Here is a 25,029-nt window from a genome sequence, read left to right as displayed (position 1 = left end):
TGGCCTAAAGAGCCATTTTTTGTGTTTAGGAATAAAATACTTTAAAGTAAAACAAAGGACAGTTTGTAGTACACGGACTCTAAAGTATTTAAAGTGAAAGTCATTTATTGCCTGCATTTATCGCTGTTACATTTAAAGTGAAAGTCATTTATTTCTGCATTTATTAATATTGCATTTAAAGTGAAAGGTCCTTTAATATTCATATTAATTGTTATAGCATTAAAAGTAAAAATGTCTGACCCTAGTGCCATTGTTAGAGGATACAAAGAAAGATAACGTAGAAGTTGAAGAGCAAGGGGACCTGAGGTAGAAGATTCTGATGCAACATTAGTCTTGCCTCAAACAAATATAGCCCAAACAGATAAACTAAGACGTTCATCACGTGCCAGAAAACCGACCTCAAAGATGCTGGAAAATTTGGAGCAAGAAGCAGAATTAAAAGAGAAAAAGTTCACCCGGATGTATGATAGGTGGAAATCATACATACAAACTATGATGAAGTTAAAGCAAGAAGTAGAATGAATGAGCTTTTTATGAGAGACTATGCTATGTACTTAGGTGGTACCACAATCTCAAGGGTGACTTCCTTCGCTAGCAGGAGTGCCACCCACATATCAGAGTCCTCAAATACTTCAGCCAAAAGAAAGCAATTAGCTGAACAACTTGTTGTCAAGAAAGCAGAAATTGAACTAGAAGTTGCCATCTAGGCGCAGCGCCAACTTATGGCTGAAAAGAAAGCTGAAAAGGATGCACAACGCCATCAGATGGAAGCTGAAATGGAAGCACAGCACCAACAGATGAAAAATCTGGAAAGGCAGAAAAAAGTTAAGATCATAGAAACCAGACTTAGAGTACACGAGGAGGATATGAGTCAGAGAAGTCATAGTTTTTAATCTGTACTAAGTGAAGAGGCAGACTCCTACTTTCCTACATACTCCCAGGAGAATGGAAGGAAATTTCCAGCACTTAGTGAAGAAATAGGTCATTATCCTTCCATCCCTGCACAGAAAGACAAATAGAAGCCTAGCCCAGTGTTAGGAAAAAGGTGTGTGAACTTACCTTCTATCTCTAATGGAAAAAATGAAGAAGGGGACTCACCTAATTCAGAATTAAGTGAGAAAATAGAACTGGATGATTCTATTCCTAGATGTCACTGCAACAGTCAGGAGAATGTTACAACCATTGTCCCACTAAGACAACAGAGAACAGTCTTCGTTAGACTTCCTGTTCCGGAACCTACTGTATTTTCAAGAGACGTACTGAAGTTCATAGAGTGGAAGGCAAGTTTTGAAATGATCATTGAGCATCATTGCAGCAAACAGCAGATCGCAAACTCAAGACAGGTGACAGGATTGTGTCATCGAATATCTGTTCAAGAGTTACCAACTGTAAGCCCAGCAAAAGTAATCAAGGTCATTGAATCCGACTTTACAGACATAAGTTCTAAAGAAAAGAGTGTATCCCAAGAAGACATAACGTTTGCACACACTCTAGAGGAAAGTATTCAGCAGAATCAACAAGGTCATCTTGAAATGCCCTTACCTTTGAGAGAACAACCTCGTCTTCCAAATAACAGAAATATTGCCCTGGCAAGATTGAAATGTTTGAAGAAAAGGATTGGAAGAGATCCCAAACTCAAGAATGATGATTTGAAATTCATGGAAGGCATCCTTGAAGAAGGACATGCAGAGACAGTTAATAACCAACCTAAAGAAGGAGAAGTCTGGTACATCCCACATCAAGGCGTTTTCCACTCAAAGAAACCAGATAAGATTAGAGTAGTATTTGATTGCTCAGCAAAGTACGATGGTGTTGCATTGAATGATCATCTACTAAAAGGACCAGATCTTACAAACATTCTGCCTAGAGTACTCTGTAGATTCAGAAAGTATCCCATATTGATCATGTGTGACGTTGAAAAAATGTTCCACCAGTTTCATGTGAAGAATGAAGATAGAGACTTCCTGAGATTCCTATGGTGGGATGACAGAGATACAGATACACGGCCAGCAGAATACAGAATGAAAGTACACTTGTTTGGAGCAACATCATCTCCAGGATGCGCCAATTATGGTATGAAGTACCTTGCCAATCAGAATGAAAAGGATTGCCCATCAGCAGCAAATTTTCTGAAGAAAAACATTTATGTAGATGATGGTCTCATAAGTCTAGAGTCCACAGAATCTGCAATCTAACTAGTGAAAGAAAGCCAAGAGTTATGCGCAAGAGGAAACCTGCACCTTCACAAATTTATCTCAACAACAGAGAGGTATTGCAATCCATTACTGACTCTGAACGAGCAGCAACAATGAAGAATGTAGATCTCAATTATGATCATCTTCAAGTTCAAAACGTACTTGGATTGGGATGGAATGTAGAGAATGACAAGTTCTTCTTTGAAGTATCTATTAAAGAGAAAGTTGCAACTAGACGTACCATTCTTTCCGCAGTGGCTTCCATATATGAACCATTAGGATTTTTTACCACAGTGACCCTCAAAGCAAGAGAAATACTGCAAGAAGTATGCAAACAGAATTTAGGATGGGATGAACCAATACCTGAAAATTTGAGGCCAAGGTGGGAGAGTTGGATAAGAGACTTGCAAAACTTGAGAGAAGATTGTTTTGTACCTCATGATTTCGGAAAGTACAAGAAAATAGATCTTCATCACTTTTCAGATGCCAGTAGTTATGGTTATGGTCAGTGCTCCTACATCAGAGTGATAGGAGAAGAAAAGATACACTCTGTCCCTGGTTATGGGAAGGCGAGAGTTGCGCCTACCAGTATTCAGACAATACCAAAACTTGAACTTACAGCAGCCGTAGTTTCAGCATCAGTAAGCAAGTTTCTGAAAGAAGAATGGGAGTTGAAAATAGATGAAGAATATTTTTGGACAGACTCACAAGTTGTCCTACGATACATAAACAGCAAAGCTCGAAGATTCCATATCTTTGTCGCCTACAGAGTTGAGAAAATTCGAGAAATAACAAAATCGGGAACATTGGCATCACATTGACACATATCCCAGCAGGTCAAGCTTCAAGAGGCTTGAATGTAACAGAATTAAAAAAAAACTTGAAACTGGTACACAGGCCCAGAGTTCCTTTGGGAAAAGGAAATCATGCCCAGTAAAAGTTACACAGAATTGTCTATGGGTGATCTAGAAGTAAAAGTTGTACAAACATTGAGCACTGCTGCTAAGTGTCAAGATGACATACTTGAAAGACTAGCCAGATGTTCAAAATGGAATACACTCATAAATGTAGTAGCTCGAATTCAACGCTTGGCAAAGGGAATCAGAATGAAGGAATCATTGAATGTAGAAGAAAAAACAAAATAGTCATATGACTCATAAGATTCTACAGTGAAGAGTTGAAGAGACTTAGTCAAGAATCTAAAAGGCTTCCAAACAACCACCCATTGTGCAAGCTTAATCTTGTTCTGCAGGATGGTATACTGAGGGTGGGAGGGAGACTGGAAAATGCATTGTTACCTAGCAGAGTGAAGCATCCAGCAATTCTACCCAAAAATTACCCAAAATCTACCTTCACAAGTTTAATTAGTGATCACTACTGCTCACGAATTTACACAGGTACACATGTATTCTCATGTAAGCTTACAAAAGCATAATCTTTTGACCGCACAATACCGGAATCCATCTGTTCTGCTGTACTCTGTTATCTGGCTTTCAGAATAAAGCAACTTACACGGATAAGCTCTGTGTTGGTGAGTTCAAGCTATCTGATACGGATTGTCCGCAGTGATTATATCTGCTTATACAGGCCAGGCATAGAGGTCTCACTAGGGATAAATCGCTATTACAACAATCGGAGTCAGAATAGTCAAAAGATGCATAGAATTCCTACAGCCTACCTTGTATATGTGTGTGCCGAATCTGCAATCAAGCTCAGTGCCATCCGCCATCTTGCGAAAGCACATGGTCGCACAAGCTTACTCCACTTTAAGTGAATGTTGAAAAAGGTTTCTCTACATTGCACTGTTACCTCACCTGTCTAAGCTGCTGTTCGTCTTCTTAAAGAGACAGTACGATTTTTCGTAAAACAGTAAAAAATGTCTAGACAAGGCTTTGAACACTCTTTTATGGCTGAACCAACGCAGATACATCATGCCTCTGAACCGGCAGACGTACAGGGAGCATATTCTGCAGATATTACCGAACAGAGTGTAAGACCCAAATGTACAATAAAACCAACACAGAAACTCAGAGAAAACTATCAAGCCATTAGAGAGGAGTTCTCCAGTAACCTGTCAGACCTCTGGGACAGAACCTCACACCGCATGTCAGTTTTGTCACACTCTAATGATCAACCAGCTGAAATAAGAGACTCTATAAATCACTTATTTGCTGTGTATGTACGCTACCAGCAGCTGTCTGCAAAATACTCAGCCTTCTTGCAGGACTCTAATATAGAGTATTCTTCAGCAGAACTGACCAGGACTGATGCACTGAACCAACAAAGGGATCTCGCAGTGGAAAATGCTAAGTTTAAGGCAGAACTCCGCATTACTCAACTGCAGGAGACCAGATCTCACAGATCCACCACAACCAAGCGCACTGCACTTTCTTCCAGATCCTCTCGTTCCAGAAGATCAACATTAAGCGATATAGAGGCCCGCGCTGATGCCGAATCAAAGAAGGTGCAAAGCTCCTTTACCAGAAAGCAAGCAGTAATGGCAGCTCATCAAGCCAAGATGGAAGCTCAAAGCAAAGCTCTCTAAGCAGAGGCAGAGTCACAAATAAAGATTCTGCAAATGGAAGGGGAGGAAGCAGCTTCCCTAAAAAGGCTGAAAGTCCTTGAACAAGCAATGGGACAAAGTACTTATTCATACTGCCTTATCCCAGCAGAACTGGAAGATCCAGCCGAACGCACCAGTGTATACGTTTTAAAGCATAACATCTGCTGTACCTCCTACTAACAACACTGTTCTGACCTCTCAGCTCTATATGTCTGAGCCTCTTCAAGTCCACAACGCAAGTATATCTATGCAGCAAACCAGATCAACTCATGTCAACAACAAGGTGACTTCCAGTAATAAACCACAGCTCAAACCGAAGCCAGCACAAGCCTTAGAGACTACACCACAGTTAAACGCTCATGCAACATCATTTTACCCTGGTAAACCTCACCCTACATCACCAGAGAACTTTCACACTCACAAGTTACTTTGACACCAAGGAGTGAGAGACCAGACATGAATGACTGTGCCAGATACATGGTACGTCATAAGCTCATTAACACCAGCCTCTCAAGGTTTGACGACTGTCCAGAGAGCCACAGGGCCTGGAGATCAACCTTCAAAGGTACTATTGCCGATCTCAACCTTACTGCTAAAGAAGAACTTGATTTGCTCAAAGTGGCTCGGACCAGAATCTGCAGTTCCTGTTAAAAGACTCAGAACAGTACATGTTGACCACCCAGATGCAGGTCTTGTTGCTCCATGGGCAAGACTTGAGCAAGCCTATAGTAGCTCTGAAGCCATAGAAAGCGCTCTATTTAAGAGGCTGCAAAACTTCCCAAAAATAGGGAACAAAGATTATCGCAAGCTCCAAGATCTAAGTGACCTCCTCATGGAGCTAGATTTGGCAAAGACTGACCCACGTCTACCTGGACTAAGCTTCCTGGACACCGCTCATGGTGTCAACCCAGTGGTGTCTAAACTGCCATAGGGCCTACAAGAGAAATGGGCACAACAGGGCTTAAGATACAAAAGAGACTATAATGTATCCTTTCCTCCATTCTCATATTTCTTCAGGTTAATTACTGATCAAGCCTGGATGAGAAACGATCCCAGCTTCAGCTTTAGTGAACCCAACCTGCTTGCTTCATCCTCACCATCATCAAGGTATGATAACACAGTAGCTAAAGGTAGAGACTTAAATCGAGCAATATCTGTTAAAAGGACAGACATCTCACCATTCGCAACCTCACCTATTGATCAGGGTGTTGTGGATGACAGAGATAAAGACTCTAATCGTTAGTGTTCTATTCACAAGAAGCCTCACCCTTTTAAGAAATTTTGTGGGCTTAGGGCAAAGACTTTACAAGAGTGCAGGGAGATTCTCTGGAAACTTGGAATATGCTACAATTGCTGTGTTTCTTATAGCCATTTTGCTAAAGACTGTAAAGTTGTCATCAAGTGCACAGAATGCGGTAGCGACAGACATGTTACAGTCATGCTTCCTACCTCAACTCCCATCTCAAATCATGGCGGTGAACCAAAGATAATGTCTCTTCTTCATGTACAGAAGTCTGTGGAGAAGGCAAGGACCACAAATGCTGTGCCAAGATATGCCTAGTCAAGATATACCCAAGGGATCATCCTGAGAAAGCTGCTAGGATGTATGCCATAATAGATGAACAGAGCAACAGATCCATGGTTAAGCCTAAATTCTTTGAGATCTTTGGCATAGAAGGTCACGCAACACCAAATACTCTCAGAACCTGTTCTGGTTGTGTAGAGACCTTCAGCAGAAGGGTTGATGGATTCATGGTCTCTCATATTAACGAGGGAGAGGACATACCCCTACCAACGTTAGTCGAGTGCGACCAGATACCAGATGAAAGGGAAGAGATTCCCACTCCAGAAGATGCGTATTAACATGCTCATTTAAGGCACCTTGTTGATGAGATTCGTGCAATGGACAAGAGTGCTGTAATCTTAGTCCTGTTAGGAAGGGACATTCTCAGAGTACATAAAGTACACTATCAGCGCGATGGGCCTGAACACGCCCCTTATGCACAAAGATATGACCTAGGCTGGGTAATAGTGGGCGATGTATGCTTGGACAGGATGTGTAAGCCATCTGAGATCCACTCCTTTAAGACTTACGTGTTGGGAAACGGACGTGCATCCCACTTCAAACAGTGCCCTCACCATTATTAAGTAAAGGAGAAGCTTCTTGACATCATCCAAGTACCTGATGTCACTCCTGTCCTTTGTGATGACAACCCAGGTACCACACTGTTTTGTACTACAAGTGAGGAGAACAAAATATTCTTGTCAGTTGAAGACAGAGAATTCATCAAAATAATGGATAAGGAATTCTTTAAGGATGAGTCTAACAGCTGGGTTGCACCATAACCTCTTTGTGCTACAAGGGCCAAACTCCCGACCAGTCGTGTAAAGGCTTTATCCAGATTCAACTCACTTCAACGAACATTAAGGAACAGGCCTGAAATGAAGGACCATTTTATCGCCTTTATGAAAAGGATCTTTGACAATGATCACGCTGAACCAGACACGATGAGTGCTGGTTAGGGATGAGCGAACCCGAACTGTATAGTTCGGGTTCGTACCGAATTTTGGGGTGTCCGTGACACGGACCCGAACCCGGACATTTTCGTAAAAGTCCGGGTTCGGGTTCGGTATTTGTCGCTTTCTTGGCGCTTTTTGAAAGGCTGCAAAGCAGCCAATCAACAAGCGTCATACTACTTGCCCCAAGAGGCCGTCACAGCCATGCCTACTATTGGCATGGCTGTGATTGGCCAGTGCAGCATGTGACCCAGCCTCTATTTAAGCTGGAGTCACATAGTGCCGCCCGTCACTCTGCTCTGATCAGTATAGGGAGAGGTTGCAGCTGCGACGTTAGGGCGAGATTAGGCAGTGATTAACTCCTCCAAAGGACTTCATTCAGAGATCGATCTGCAGCTGTGGATGATTGAACTGCTGCTATTGAATTGCTCACTGTTTTTAGGCTGCCCAGAGTAATTTTCAGTCACTTTTTTCTGGGGTGATCGGCGGCCATTTTGTGTCTTGTGGTGCGCCAGCACAAGCTGCCAACAAGTGCATTTAACCCTCAGTAGTGTGGTTGTTTTTTGGCTAAATCCTACATCAGGGTCAAGCTGTCACACCAAGTGCATTTAACCATCAATAGTCTGGTTATTTTTTGGCCATATACTACATCAGGGGCAAGCTGAACCTGTCACCAAGTGCATTTAACCCTCAATAGTGCGGTTGTTTTTTGGCTAAATCCTACATCAGGGCCAAGCTGTCACACCAAGTGCATTTAACCATCAATAGTCTGGTTATTTTTTGGCCATATACATCATCAGGGGCAAGCTGAGCCTGTCACCAAGTGCATTTAACCCTCAATAGTGTGGTTGGTCAAGCTGTCACACCAAGTGCATTTAACCATCAATAGTGTGGTTATTTTTTGGCCATATCCCAGTCTAATTCTGTCTGTAAACGTATACCTGTCACCCAGCGCCTAAATAATAGGCCTCAAATTTATAGTCATCCAAATCTGTCGTTATTGCTGTAGCTGGTCAAGTTATTTAGTGTCCGTCAAAGCACAGTTTTTGTTCTGGGTTGAAATACAATTCACAATTTAGCAATTCTCTAAATTAGTGGTTTCTGCTGTATCAGGCCTACTTTAAATTTATCCCTAAAAGGGTATATTAGATTCAAGGTGCAGATAGGGTCATTCTCAATAACTTCACACACACACGCTACTGTGCATATCCCAGTCTAATTCTGTCTGTAAACGTATACCTGTCACCCAGCGCCTAAATAATAGGCCTCAAATTTATAGTCATCCAAATCTGTCGTTATTGCTGTAGCTGGTCAAGTTATTTAGTGTCCGTCAAAGCACAGTTTTTGTTCTGGGTTGAAATACAATTCACAATTTAGCAATTCTCTAAATTAGTGGTTTCTGCTGTATCAGGCCTACTTTAAATTTATCCCTCAAAGGGTATATTAGATTCAAGGTGCAGATAGGGTCATTCTCAATAACTTCACACACACGCTACTGTGCATATCCCAGTCTAATTCTGTCTGTAAACGTATACCTGTCACCCAGCGCCTAAATAATAGGCCTCAAATTTATAGTCAGCTAAATCTGTGGTTACTGCTGTGCCTGTATTAGTGTAATACGGTACCTAAATAGATAGCCAGATAGTGTTAGGTGTCTTTAAAAAAAGGCCTGAATTTGAATTCAATACAATGGGCCAAATAATATTTTTGTTGTTGTGGTGAACGATAACAATGAGGAAAACATCTAGTAAAGGACGCGGACGCGGACATGGTCGTGGTGGTGTTAGTGGACCCTCTGGTGCTGGGAGAGGACGTGGCCGTTCTGCCACAGCTACACGTCCTAGTGTACCAACTACCTCAGGTCCCAGTAACCGCCAGAATTTACAGCGATATTTGGTGGGGCCCAATGCCATTCTAAGGATGGTAAGGCCTGAGCAGGTACAGGCATTAGTCAATTGGGTGGCCGACAGTGGATCCAGCACGTTCACATTATCTCCCACCCAGTCTTCTGCAGAAAGCTTACAGATGGCGCCTGAAAACCAAGCCCATCAGTCTGTCACATCACCCCCATGCATACCAGGGAAACTGTCTGAGCCGCAAGTTATGCAGCAGTCTCTTATGCTGTTTGAAGACTCTGCTGGCAGAGTTTCCCAAGGGCATCCACTTAGCCCTTCCCCAGCGGTGGAAGACATAGAATGCACTGACGCACAACCACTTATGTTTCCTGATGATGAGGACATGGGAATACCACCTCAGCATGTCTCTGATGATGACGAAACACAGGTGCCAACTGCTGCGTCTTTCTGCAGTGTGCAGACTGAACAGGAGGTCAGGGATCAAGACTGGGTGGAAGACGATGCAGGGGACGATGAGGTCCTAGACCCCACATGGAATGAAGGTCGTGCCACTGACTTTCACAGTTCGGAGGAAGAGGCAGTGGTGAGACCGAGCCAACAGCGTAGCAAAAGAGGGAGCAGTGGGCAAAAGCAGAACACCCGCCGCCAAGAGACTCCGCCTGCTACTGACCGCCGCCATCTGGGACCGAGCACCCCAAAGGCAGCTTCAAGGAGTTCCCTGGCATGGCACTTCTTCAAACAATGTGCTGACGACAAGACCCGAGTGGTTTGCACGCTGTGCCATCAGAAGCCTGAAGCGAGGCATTAACTGTTCTGAACCTTAGCACAACCTGCATGACCAGGCACCTGCATGCAAAGCATGAACTGCAGTGGAGTAAACACCTTAAAAACAAGGAAGTCACTCAGGCTCCCCCTGCTACCTCTTCTGCTGCTGCCGCCTCGGCCTCTTCTGCTGCTGCCACCTCGGCCTCTTCTGCTGCTGCCGCATCGGCCTCTTCCTCCACCTCTGGAGGAACGTTGGCACCTGCCGCCCAGCAAACAGGGGATGTACCACCAATACCACCACCTCCGTCACCAAGCATCTAAACCATGTCACACGCCAGCGTTCAGCTCTCCATCTCACAAACATTTGAGAGAAAGCGTAAATTCCCACCTAGCCACCCTCGATCCCTGGCCCTGAATGCCAGCATTTCTAAACTACTGGCCTATGAAATGTTGTCATTTAGGCTGGTGGACACAGACAGCTTCAAACAGCTCATGTCGCTTGCTGTCCCACAGTATGTTGTTCCCAGCCGGCACTACTTCTCCAAGAGAGCCGTGCCTTCCCTGCACAACCAAGTATCCGATAAAATCAAGTGTGCACTGCGCAACGCCATCTGTGGCAAGGTCCACCTAACCACAGATACGTGGACCAGTAAGCACGGCCAGGGACGCTATATCTCCCTAACTGCACACTGGGTAAATGTAGTGGCAGCTGGGCCCCAGGCGGAGAGCTGTTTGGCGCACGTCCTTCCGCCACCAAGGATCGCAGGGCAACATTCTTTGCCTCCTGTTGCCACCTCCTCCTACTCAGCTTCCTCCTCCTCTTCTTCCACCTGCTCATCCAGTCAGCCACACACCTTCACCACCAACTTCAGCACAGCCCAGGGTAAACGTCAGCAGGCCATTCTGAAACTCATATGTTTGGGGGACAGGCCCCACACCGCACAGGAGTTGTGGCGGGGTATAGAACAACAGACCGACGAGTGGTTGCTGCCGGTGAGCCTCAAGCCCGGCCTGGTGGTGTGCGATTATGGGCGAAATCTCGTTGCAGCTCTGGGACTAGCCGGTTTGACGCACATCCCTTGCTTGGCGCACGTGCTGAATTTGGTGGTGCAGAAGTTCATTCACAACTACCCCGACATGTCAGAGCTTCTGCATAAAGTGCGGGCCGTCTGTTCGCGCTTCCGGCGTTCACATCCTGCCGCTGCTCGCCTGTCTGCGCTACAGCGTAACTTCGGCCTTCCCGCTCACCGCCTCATATGCGACGTGCCCACCAGGTGGAACTCCACCTTGCACATGCTGGACAGACTGTGCGAGCAGCAGCAGGCTATAGTGGAGTTTCAGCTGCAGCACGCACGGGTCAGTCGTACTGCGGAACAGCACCACTTCACCACCAATGACTGGGCCTCCATGTGAGACCTGTGTGCCCTGTTGTGCTGTTTCGAGTACTCCACCAACGTGGCCAGTGGCGATTACGCCGTTATCAGCGTTACAATACCACTTCTATGTCTCCTTGAGAAAACACTTAGGGTGATGATGGAAGAGGAGGTGGCCCAGGAGGAGGAGGAGGAGGAAGAGGGGTCATTTTTAGCACTTTCAGGCCAGTCTCTTCGAAGTGACTCAGAGGGAGGTTTTTTGCAACAGCAGAGGCCAGGTACAAATGTGGCCAGCCAGGGCCCACTACTGGAGGACGAGGAGGACGAGGATGTGGAGGAGGATGAGGATGAAGCATGGTTACAGCGGGGTGGCACCCAACGCAGCTCGGGCCCATCACTCGTGCGTGGCTGGGGAGAAAGGCAGGACGATGACCATACGCCTCCCACAGAGGACAGCTTGTCCTTACCTCTGGGCAGCCTGGCACACATGAGCGACTACATGCTGCAGTGCCTGCGCAACGACAGCAGAGTTGCCCCCATTTTAACGTGTGCGGACTACTGGGTTGCCACCCTGCTGGATCCACGCTACAAAGACAATGTGCCCACCTTACTTCCTGCACTGGAGCGTGATAGGAAGATGCGCGAGTACAAGCGCACGTTGGTAGACGCGCTACTGAGAGCATTCCCAAATGTCACAGGGGAACAAGTGGAAGCCCAAGGCGAAGGCAGAGGAGGAGCAAGAGGTCGCCAAGGCAGCTGTGTCACGGCCAGCTCCTCTGAGGGCAGGGTTAGCATGGCAGAGATGTGGAAAAGTTTTGTCAACACGCCACAGCTAACTGCACCACCACCTGATACGCAACGTGTTAGCAGGAGGCAACATTTCACTAACATGGTGGAACAGTACGTGTGCACACCCCTCCACGTACTGACTGATGGTTCGGCCCCATTAAACTTCTGGGTCTCTAAATTGTCCACGTGGCCAGAGCTAGCCTTTCATGCCTTGGAGGTGCTGGCCTGCAAGGCGGCCAGCGTTTTGTCTGAACGTGTATTCAGCACGGCAGGAGGCGTCATTACAGACAAACGCAGCCGCCTGTCTACAGCTAATGTGGACAAGCTGACGTTCATAAAAATGAACCAGGCATGGATCCCACAGGACCTGTCCATCCCTTATGCAGATTAGACATTAACTACCTCCCCTTAACCTTATATTATTGTACTCCAGGGCACTTCCTTATTCAATCCTCTTTTTATTTTAATTTTACCATTATATTGCGGGGCAACCCAAAGTTGAATGAACATCTCCTTTGTCTGGGTGCCGGGGCCTAAATATATGACAATGGACTGTTACAGTGGTGGCTGACGTGAAGCCTGATTCTCTGCTATGAGATGCAGACTGATTCTCTGCTGACATGAAGCCAGATTCTCTGTTACGGGACCTCTCTCCTCTACCTGGGTGCCTGGGCCTAAATATATGACAATGGACTGTTACAGTGGTGGCTGACGTGAAGCCTGATTCTCTGCTATGACATGCAGACTGATTATCTGCTGACATGAAGCCAGATTCTCTGTTACAGGACCTCTCTCCTCTGCCTGGGACTAAATATCTGACAATGGACTGTTACAGTGGTGGGTGACGTGAAGCCGGATTCTCTGCTATGGGACCTCTCTCCAATTGATATTGGTTAATTTTTATTTATTTTATTTTTATTTTTATTAATTTCCCTATCCACATTTGTTTGTAGGGGATTTACCTACATGTTGCTGCCTTTTCCAGCCCTCTAGCTCTTTCCTGGGCTGTTTTACAGCCTTTTTAGTGCCAAAAAGTTCGGGTCCCCATTGACTTCAATGGGGTTCGGGTTCGGGACGAAGTTCGGATCGGGTTCGGATCCCGAACCCGAACATTTCCGGGAAGTTCGGCCGAACTTCTCGAACCCGAACATCCAGGTGTTCGCTCAACTCTAGTGCTGGTATCTGCCTTTCTTCGGAGTGTATCATCCATATAAGCCAAAACAAATCAGAATAGTATTTGATTCCAGTGCCAAGCATCAAGGTGTATCCCTAAACGATATTCTCACTGGCCCAAATCTAACCAACAACCTTGTAGGTGTACTTATGAGATTTAGAAGAGAACCAGTTGCCATAACTGCTGATATTGAACAGATGTTTCATTGCTTCATTGTACGCAAAGACCATAGGAACTTCCTAAGGTTTCTGTGGCACCATGACAACAATATGGACAATGAGATTATTGAATACCGCATGAAAGTACATGTTTTCGGAAATAGTCCCTCACCCGCTGTTGCAACATACGGTTTACGAAGGACTGCCATTGATGGAGAAAAGAAGTATGGTGCGGATGCTCGACACTTCGTTGAGAGAGACTTTTATGTTGACGATGGACTTAAGTCTTTAAATACAGACGAAGAAGCCATAGACCTACTCCAAACGACACAAGCTATGCTTTCTGAGGCTAACCTCAAACTACACAAAATTGTCTCAAATAGTGTTGCTGTTATGAAAGCCTTTTTAATCTGGCGATTATGCCACAGGGTTTGAGGACTTAAATCTTGAAATGGACATGGCACCTATACAGAGAAGTCTGTGCTTACGGTGGGACACTTTCAGCTTTCAAGTCAGCTCTACAGACAAGCCATTTATACCAAGCGTGGTGTTCTGTCAGTGGTAAACAGCCTATACGATCCAATGCGATTTGTGGCTCCCATCACCATACAAGGTAATGCTCCACTGTCATCTGACAAGCTTTCAAAGTGGGAGTTCTGGAAGCAATCTCTACACGCCTTAGATGGAATCCATATACTACGCTGCTACACCTCAGCTTCCCTTGCTATGCGCCAGAGAAAAGAGCTTCACATCTTCTCAGACTCATCTACTGAGGCCATCACTGCTGTTGCCTACCTCAAGGTGAGAAACTCTTCTAATCAAACCCGCATAGGGTTTCTGTTTGGGAAAGCTAAGCTAGCACCTAAGCCTGAGCACACAATTCCTAGGCTTGAACTTTGTGGGACTGCGCTAGCTGTAGAAATCGCAGATTTCATATTACGCGAGCTAGACATTCAGATAGATGACATCAAATTTTACACAGACAGTAAGGTTGTTCTGGGCTACATATACTACCAGACTAAATGTTTCTATGTCTACGTCCGCGACCATGTAGAAAGAATCAGGAAATCATCTAAACCTGAACAATGGCATTATGTCCCATGTGAAATTAATCCTGCAGATCATGCTACTAGACCAGTGTCTGCAAGTGTATTTGCAAATTCTAGAACCTGACAAGGATCCAAAGATTTCAACTATCCTTACCCCAGCTACCCTGCTTACCCAGAAGCTTGGGTCCGTTCCTGTTCCACCTGGAAACTTTAAAGACGGAAATCTGTGCTTTGATCAATGGAAGAGAGTACAAAACCTTGCCAACCGCTTCTGGAATCAATGGAATATGGAGTATCTTTCCACTTTGCAAGGACGCAGGAAATGGCAACGACAGTACCCTAACATACAAGTTAGAGATCTTGTTCTGCTCAAGGACCAGCAAGCCGAAAGAATCGAGTGGCCTACGGGACTTATTGTGAAGAGCGTTCCTAGTGATGACGGTAAGGTACGCAAGGTGGAGGTGAAAGTTGCAAGACAAGGGCCTGTAAAGACTTTCATCAGGCCGATAATGGAACTTATTCTGCTCTTGCCCTTTGGAGAATGAACTCATTTGTCTAGGCTGCTGAATCCTACCTGAAACTTCAAGCAAGAAGTGTTTGAACTTTACTTGATACACTTGAAGCCTTACATCTTAGTTGTTGCATTATATGCCTGTTCTCTTCAGACGTCAAGCAAATTGTGCTATTGTTTATTTGCAATTATATAACTACTGTTATGGTTTAAATAGTGATATTTTTAATGCCAGGTGGGGAGTGTGCTGCTATGCAGTTTAAATTTATAAAGTTTAATTCATATGATATTCTATATTTGGTTATATGCTCCCATCTAGTGGCCGTTTTTGGTAATGCACTTGGTTTTTCTGTTTGTGATATTTGTGATCATGTATTTGCTCCACCCCTTCTTCTGTGTACCTCACTTCCTGTTTATTCATACTGCTCCAGCATTTGCACAGGTACACATGTATTCTCATGTAAGCTTACAAAAGCATACTCTTTTGACCGCACAATACTGGAATCCATCTGTTCTGCTGTACTCTGTTATCTGGCTTACAGAAAAAAGCAACTTACACGGATAAACTCGGTGTTGGTGAGTTCAAGCTATCTGATAAGGATTGTCCGCAGTGATTATATCTGCTTATACAGGCCAGGCATAGAGGTCTCACTAGGGATAAATCGCTATTACAACAATCGGAGTCAGAATAGATAATATGCCTTTAAGACTCATTATATGGCTGTGAGGTAAGCTCAATAACACAGCATAAGCAACAAAAAGCATAAAGTTAAACTGTTGTTGCTGGGCAGAAGTATTGACCAATCACAGCCAGCCTCACACACACAGCCTGTGTGGGAAATCATTACACCAGAGGAGAGAAGCTGAACAGGCATACACTCCACTAAGAGCTCCTACTATTAATATAGTGATTAGAACTGTATACTGAACCAGTTATATGTGTCTTTACTTACAGTTTCACCAATTGCATACAATTGCAAACTACAAAGTTCACAATCCAAATTCATTGACTTTTCGAGCGAAGACATAAGAATATTTAAGTCCAAATTATCTTGCAATGTTTGTTCCAGGATATTAAAAATGGCTTAATATCACGATCGGCGTGACTATCACATACGTGACACAGAGGGAGGGAAAGAGGAAGGCCCTGCCCAAGTGAGAGGGAAGGTGGTGACCCCTGACTCACCTTGCGGCTGGCACCTGGCTGCCCTGACGTCCCTAGACGGGTTCCTCACCCGTACGCCGATCACGTGCCTAAAACCCTGGCTTTCCCTAAGATGAGCCCTAGATAGTGAACAGGGCGGTGGGAACACTAGTCCGCACCACTAGCTCTAAAGGAAAACACCAAGGGGAGGACAGACAATACAGACTAAACATATAATCCCAGGTGGGCGACAACAGGAGACAACAAAAAGCCCAACAGGGATCCGGAGGGTAGCACTCTGGAACAACAACCAGGATTCACAGCTCCAGTGGGTCAGTATAGAAGTCCAGGCAGGAAGCTCTATAACTGGCAACTAGAGAAGTGTGAGAGGAGAATATAAGGAGGTTGGGAGTGGCAGACAAGAAACAGCTGAGGAGGAGAAGCTACGGATCCCTGAGTGAGACAAAAAGGATTGCAAGGCAAACACAGAAAACAATCACTAAGAAACAACGTGATCTTTAGACATAGAGCGCGCAGCCACCCGCTGCGACTTCCTGACCCCGGGTATAACGGAGTCAGACGTGGCTCTTGACACCCTCGTGACAGTACCCCCCCTTTCACGAGGGGCCTCCGGACACTCAGGACCAGGTCTCTCAGGATGAGAGGCATGGAAAGCCTGAATTAACCTGTTGGCGTTTACCTCTTACGCTGGAACCCACATTCCTTACTCGGGACCGTAACCCCTCCAATGCACCAGATACTGAAGAGAGCGGCGGACCCGACGAGAATCAACAATTCTGGATATTTGAAACTCCAGATTACCATCCACAATAATAGGAGGAGGTGGCAGCGGTGATGGTTCTAGAGGTGGAACATACTTCTTGAGTAACGACTTATGGAAGACGTTATGGATCTTAAAAGTCTGAGGTAGCTCCAGGCGAAAAGCCACAGGGTTAATGACGGCTACTATTTTATAAGGACCAATGAACCTAGGGCCCAGTTTCCAAGAGGGAACCTTCAACTTAATATTCCTAGTAGACAACCACACATAGTCATTCACTCCTAGGTCCGGACCTGGCGACCGTTTCTTATCGGCCATGCATTTATATTTACCACTCATATTTTTCAAGTTAGCTTGCACCTTCTGCCATACCGATGAAAGAGATGAAGAAAACCGTTCCTCTTCGGGAACCCCAGAAGACCCCCCTCTTTGAAAGTACGAAATTGGGGATGAAAACCGTATGCACCAAGAAATGGTGACTTGCCAGTGGATTCCTGACAGCGATTATTTATGGCAAACTCGGCTAACGGTAAATATGATGACCACACCTCTTGGTTTTCAGACACAAAACACCTTAAATATGTTTCTAGGTTTTGGTTGGTACGCTCAGTCTGTCCATTCGACTGAGGATGGAAAGCTGAGGAAAAGGACAAGTGTACCCCCAAACGGGAACAAAAAGCTTTCCAAAACTTAGAAATAAACTGGGTTCCCCGATCCGAAACCACATCGGAAGGGACCCCGTGAAGCTTCACGATTTCACTGATAAACACCTGAGCAAGAGTCTTAGCTTAACTGTTTTACCCGCAGACAACGGTAAGTCAGTGATGAAATCCATTGACAGATGTGTCCATGGCCTATTGGGGATGAAAAGTGGCAATAAAGACCCTGCTGGACGTGTATGAGAGACTTTCGCGCATGCACAAGTAGAACAAGTAGACACGAAATCCATTACATCCTGACGCAACCTTGGCCACCAAAAACGACGAGACAATAGCTCCAAGGTTGCTTTACTACCCGGGTGCCCAGCAAGTGCCGAATTATGATGTTCCTTTAATAATTCAAGACGCAGGTTTAACGGTACAAACAATTTCTCTGAGGGGCAAGAGGCCGGGGCGTCCCCCTGGGCCTCTAACACCTTTCCCTCTAGAACAGAGTGTACAGCAGAGACAACCACTCCTCTTTGTAAAATAGGTACCGGATCACTAACATTACCCCCTCCAGGGAAACTCCGAGATAATGCGTCTGCCTTGGTATTTTTTGCCCCAGGACGATAGGTGATTACAAAGTTAAATCTGGTAAAGAATAGCGACCACCTAGCTTGTCTAGGGGTGAGACGCTTAGCCGATTCTAGGTACAGAAGGTTTTTGTGATCCGTAATCACCGTGACGGGGTGGATTGCTCCCTCTAAGAAGTGACGCCACTCTTCAAACGCCAGTTTAATCGCCAACAGTTCCCTATTTCCAATATCATAGTTCTTTTCTGCTGTAGATAACTTTTTGGAAAAGAAAGCGCAAGGACGCCATTTGCCAGGAGACGGACCCTGAGACAATACAGCCCCCACTCCCACCTCTGACGCATCTACTTCAACAATAAAAGGCTGGGAGACATCAGGTTGAATTAGAACAGGTGCCGAGGTAAATCTCTCTTTTAGAGAGGAAAATGCAATTTTAGCGGCGTCAGACCATTTAGAAAAATCAGTCCCCTTCCTAGTCATGTCAGTAAGGGGTTTAACGATCACTGAATAATTTTTAATGAACTTTCTATAGAAATTTGCGAAACCCAAAAACCGTTGTAGAGCTTTAAGGTTCTCAGGAAGATCCCAATCTAAAATTGCCTGGACCTTCCTAGGATCCATACGGAAACCTGAAGCAGATAATAGATATCCCAGGAACTGTATTTCCTGAACGGCGAAGACACATTTTTCAATTTTCGCATATAATTTATTCGTCCGTAGGACCTGCAGTACTTGCCTGACATGTACTTCATGTGTTTTCAGATCAGCCGAATAAATTAAGATATCATCTAGGTATATGACTACAAACCTGCCGATGAGATGACTAAAAATATCATTAACGAAATGTTGGAAGACAGCAGGGGCATTGGTCAGACCGAAAGGCATGACTAAATTTTCATAATGCCCCTCAGGGGTGTTAAAAGCTGTCTTCCACTCATCCCCTTCCTTGATACGAATCAGATTGTAGGCCCCCCTAAGATCAAGTTTGGAGAACCACCTAGCACCCGCAATCTGATTAAAAATGTCAGGAATGAGAGGAAGAGGGTATGGGTCTCGGATGGTTATCCGGTTTAGCTCACGGAAATCTAGGCAAGGACGCAGGCCCCCATCTTTCTTTTTAACAAAGAAAAACCCTGCAGCCACGGGAGAAGAAGAGGGTCTGATGTGTCCCTTAGCTAGACTCTCGGAGATATAATCTTTCATGGCTTGTCTCTCGGGACCCGAAAGATTATACAACCTGGACTTGGGTAATTTTGCACCGGGAATCAGGTTAACCGGGCAATCATAAGGACGATGAGGTGGTAGCTTCTGACAACCCTTTTCAGAAAAAACGTCCTCAAAGTCCGAAATAAATGTAGGTAGGGAAGCTATGGAGGCGATTAAGCAATTGTTATTTAAGCAATTCTCTCTGCAATGCTCACTCCACTCCAATATCTCCCTGGCCTGCCAATCCACCACTGGATTGTGCGCTACCAACCAGGGAAGACCCAATACCACAGGAGAGGGAAGGCCATCCAGAACGTAACATGAAAGACACTCATTATGGTGGTCCCCTACCCGAAGGTGTAAGTTATGGACAATGTGAGTGAGGTTTCTCTGAGACAGAGGAGCAGAATCAATAGCGAATATGGGAATAGGTCTCTGCAGCGTACAGAGAGACAAACCCATAGTGCGGGCAAAATGGGCATCTATCAAATTTACCCCTGCTCCACTGTCTAGAAAAAAAAGAAATAGACTCCGTCTTAACACCAAAAACAATAACCGCTGGCAACACAAATTGAGATGTTCGTATGGAGGAAACGTATACCCCCCGGCTGACATCCTCCGCACAGCCTGGGGTTAGTAGTTTTCCGACTGTCTTTTGTTTTTGAGAAAGGAGGGACAGACATTAATGAAATGACCCCTCCCCCCACCGAAAAAACAAGCCCCCCACCTACGGCGAACCTCAGGAGGACGGACCTGACGAGAAGTTCCTCCTAGCTGCATAGGCTCATCTAAGTCAGTACAGACTAACTGCTGCTTGGGAGAGGTTACCAATTGCTCAGGAATTTTCGATCTCTCCCTAAGACGTCTATCTATTCTGATAGAGAGGGACATAACAGCATCAAGGGAAAGGGGGGTCTCATACAGCGCCAGCGCATCCTTAACCCTTTCAGATAACCCAGAGCAGAACTGACTCCTGAGAGCCGGGTCGTTCCACTGAGTATCCGTAGCCCACCTACGGAACTCTGAGCAATATTCCTCTGCTGGCCGATCTCCCTGTAGGAGTCTCCGTAACTTCGACTCAGCCAGGGCGACTCGGTCAGGGTCATCATATATGAGACCCAAAGCCCCAAAAAATCCCTCCACTGACCGGAGAGCCTGGGAACCAGGGGGTAACGAGAATGCCCAGGATTGCGGGTCCCCCTGAAGCAGGGAAATAACAATCCCCACCCGCTGTTCTTCATTACCTGAGGAGTAAGGGCGCAGTTTAAAATATAATTTGCAGGCCTCACGGAACGTCACAAATTTGTCCCTTCCCCCAGAAAATCTGTCAGGAAGAACAACCTTGGGTTCTGTAACAACCTGGTTACCCATAGCAACCGCTGGGCTTGCGGTCTGCTGCATTTGCTGCTGTTGTTGGAGGACAGACGCCTTCAATCCTGCCACCTCCAAAGACAGGCCTTGAAGCTGTTTTGCCAAAGCAGCAATAGGATCCATATTGGATTCTAAGTAGAGAGAAAAAAAATAAATAATATTTTTTTTTTTTTTTCTCTCAAAAAATAAGGGCTAGTTATAATATCACGATCGGCGTGACTATCACATACGTGACACAGAGGGAGGGAAAGAGGAAGGCCCTGCCCAAGTGAGAGGGAAGGTGGTGACCCCTGACTCACCTTGCGGCTGGCACCTGGCTGCCCTGAAGTCCCTAGACGGGTTCCTCACCCGTACGCCGATCACGTGCCTAAAACCCTGGCTTTCCCTAGATAGTGAACAGGGCGGTGGGAACACTAGTCCGCACCACTAGCTCTAAAGGAAAACACCAAGGGGAGGACAGACAATACAGACTAAACATATAATCCCAGGTGGGCGACAACAGGAGACAACAAAAAGCCCAACAGGGATCCGGAGGGTAGCACTCTGGAACAACAACCAGGATTCACAGCTCCAGTGGGTCAGTATAGAAGTCCAGGCAGGAAGCTCTATAACTGGCAACTAGAGAAGTGTGAGAGGAGAATATAAGGAGGTTGGGAGTGGCAGACAAGAAACAGCTGAGGAGGAGAAGCTACGGATCCCTGAGTGAGACAAAAAGGATTGCAAGGCAAACACAGAAAACAATCACTAAGAAACAACGTGATCTTTAGACATAGAGCGCGCAGCCACCCGCTGCGACTTCCTGACCCCGGGTATAACGGAGTCAGACGTGGCTCTTGACACCCTCGTGACACTTCCATTTTTTTCTTTCGGTATTGAATCACTTACATTTACTGTAGTGAAGCATGAGCCATATCCCAGAAAGTTGAGAGAAATAAGGAACTGAAATGTTGACTGAATTATACTGCAGGCACGCAGTCCACACAGGCAGAAACAATTAATACAAAAAAAGAGCAACTCTCCCCTGTTGCACCTGTTGTGATCTCGGATACCAGCCTGGACACGGCTGTATTAAAATTAAAAAAATGGAAGAAAAGTCCAGCTCTAACAACAGGGAATACTTTATTTGCAATGCGGTAAAAACATCCAACTCACAAATGCAAGGATTAGTCTATGTGTTTCAGACCCTTAAATTCCGGTCCTTAATCAAGACATATACTATATAACATATACAAAACAGTTTCCTATATACTCCTCTTACACCTATCCGTAATGATTAAGGTGTCACATGATCGGAAACTAATTCATAAAAATCTGAACACATGATATTCTTCCATAAAAATCCACAAACTCCTAAAATCAAATATCAAAACAATGCAATATTCAATGGTAAATATTTTATCAACGGTACTGTAAGATCAAGTCATGTTTCTTGTTCAAACCTATAGGGAATCACGTACCTAGCTGAAACATCCAAGAAGCCTTTCTGTTGAGACGCTTTCTCCGATGGTCTCCACACCGCAGCGGAGCTGTAACCCTTTCTATGCCCTGTGCAATTAGAGCTGAAGTATCACCTCCGTGCACTAGGACAAAGTGCAGACTAGCGGCAGAGACATTTCGCGTTTTAAAGTGAGGTATATCAGAAATATGCTTTCTTATCCTGGTTTTAATCTCATTAGTTGTACAAGCTACATATTGAAGTGAACAAAGCCCACAAGTAATTAAATATACGACAAATTTTGTATTACAATTTAACGTAGACTCGAAGGTCTTGTCTACTTTCATATGATTACAACAAAAGCATCTACCATTTCCACACTTGAAATTTCCATTACTAGTCAGCCAAATTGGGTTTGCCTTAGGAGTATCCACATATAAACTAGGGCTCAGCATATTTCCCAGCGTAGAAGCCCGACGTGCCACACATTTAATGCCGCTTGTTGTGAATGCAGCCCAATTCTTATTATAGCTTAGTACAGGAAGAGGCTTTTTTATAATTTAGCAAATATCCCTAAATTCTTCACTGTAACTAGTAGCAAATATGATAGCCTTATCCTTAGATAGATTAGCATTTTCTTTTTCATCCTCAATGGTATTGTTTGGGAAAATTTCTAATTTTCTATCTAATGACAATGCCAGGTATTTACAACCTAGGGTCAATTGTGGGGCATGAAGCCTATGCTCCAACCTTTTCTTGACCTTATGTTTCAACATCAGTACAATTACGCCTGGTACAAATCATTTCCCCTTTAGGAATGTTATGGATCGCATGGGGAGAGTGACATGAAGTTGCTAGGAGTATTGTATTGCCCTCTGTGTCTTTCCTATATGTAGAGGTAAATACTCTTGACATTGCTACATCACCCCTAAGACACAAGTCCAGAAAATAAATGGACAAGGCAACAAATTGACAATTAAAGGATATAATATCCAAACACTGATTTAAATAGACAAAAAAGGATGGTATGGCTGCCACATCCACCAATCATACAAACAAGTTGTCAATGTAACGGCCAGGCCATACTATCGTATCGTCTCAGAAAATGAGTGCATGCTCACTAGGAGAAAACGCTTCTCCCACCACGCCATAAAAATATTGGCAATGGATGGGGAGAATTTAGCCCCCCATGGACACGCCTGAAACCTGCAAATAAAAAACATTATTGAACATAAAAAAAATTATTATTTATAATGTATTATTATGGTAATTCAAGTATTTGTAATCCCGGTGCCTTTTTCTATTTTTGGGTTTTCATATGCAGCAGGTCAACAAGATAAACACGGCGATATACAGTATAAGACGGCCTGTTGACACTAAGGGCTCTTTCACACAAGCAGATGCCATGCGGGTAATCTACTGCGTGAAAGAGTGCCAAGCCCCATTCCAGACAGCAGAGACACAGAGCATTAACATGATTGATAATCTGATCTTTTTATTACAAAATCACAGTGAGATAAAATTGGAACTGTAATTTTATACTAAAAAGGTCACAGAGAGGCAAAAATCATTATCAATCATGTTAATGCTCGTTGTCTTTGCTGTCCGGAATGGGGCTTGGCACTCTTTCACGCAGCGGATTCCACGCACGGGAACTGCTCATATGAAAGAGCTCTAAGTCTGACAGTAAGTCTATGTATATCAGAACAGATTAAGTATGAATGGCGCAGCATGTGAACAAAATGCACAGGGTTATTACACTCAGCCTGCACTGTCCCTGCAGTCTCAAAAAAACTCTCCCTACAATCTCTCTGCACGGTCCTGCTCCAGTTTTCTTTTTTTTAACTGTTTAGAGCAACACTGTCTCTAGTTCGTGCTTTTCACATCTCTCCCTAAGCTTAGCTCACAATGAAATGGTGGAGACCACACGGGTGAGACTTTTATAGGGCTGTGACATCAAAGGGGATGGCTATCTTTGGATTGGCTGGTTGTTGATATTGCTTTCCTGGGCTTATTACTTTCACTTTGCAACATGTGTAGATGCCATTTCAGGTAAAAAAAACTATATTTGTTACCACTAAGCGTGAGGAAATTTGGATACCTTGCAAATTTTTCCTAAACTTCGAATCGAATTCCACTTTGCTCAGCACTACCCATAAGGGTTATATTAGGGTTTATCTATCTCCCTTGTAACTAAAATCAAGAGAGACAGGGAAAAGGAGATACCTGGGCTTGTCCACCCTGATGGGTTTTGTGAGGTGCCGAAAGTGCAAACATAATGCAATTAGACTAATAAACTTGATACATCATGCCAAGTTTATGCATACTCCTTTGCTGCTCCTAGTTACTGATGCCAAGAGGGCTTTCAAATAGGGTAGCCAGGGACTATATGCGCCATGCTCTTCTAGCCTTTAACGCACCCTTCCTTTACAAAGCCCCTACGGCTACAATAGCCAATGGGACGATACAGGGTGTCCTCTATCCCTCTCGGTATTCATCTTAGTCATGGAGACCTTACTGCAGAGCCTGCGGAGGGACAAGCTATTTTGTGGCTATGTTGTGGGTAACTCCCCTCATTTGGCCGCTGCATTTGCCAATGCTTTACTTTCAATATTGACAAACCCTTATAAGGCTCTTCCTCACATACTCCACCAATTTAAGCTCTCTAATTTCAAAGTCAATTACTATAAAGTGGAGATTTTAAATGTTTCTATACCAGAGGACCACGTAGGACATCTTGAACCCTCCACACTCTTTAAATGGCTTCAATCACCTACTTGGGCATTCAGCTTCTGCATTTTATTTCCTGAATAAGATGCAAGAGTCTCCTCCAAACTTATGTAATGCCTTATTTATTCTACATTATGCAGATGGTTCCCATCCATTTACCAAAACACTTTTTCTTGTC

Source organism: Bufo gargarizans, chromosome 1 (genome assembly GCF_014858855.1).
Source record: "Bufo gargarizans isolate SCDJY-AF-19 chromosome 1, ASM1485885v1, whole genome shotgun sequence".
NCBI lineage: Eukaryota > Metazoa > Chordata > Amphibia > Anura > Bufonidae > Bufo > Bufo gargarizans.
Note: the sequence above shows the minus strand (reverse complement) of the source record.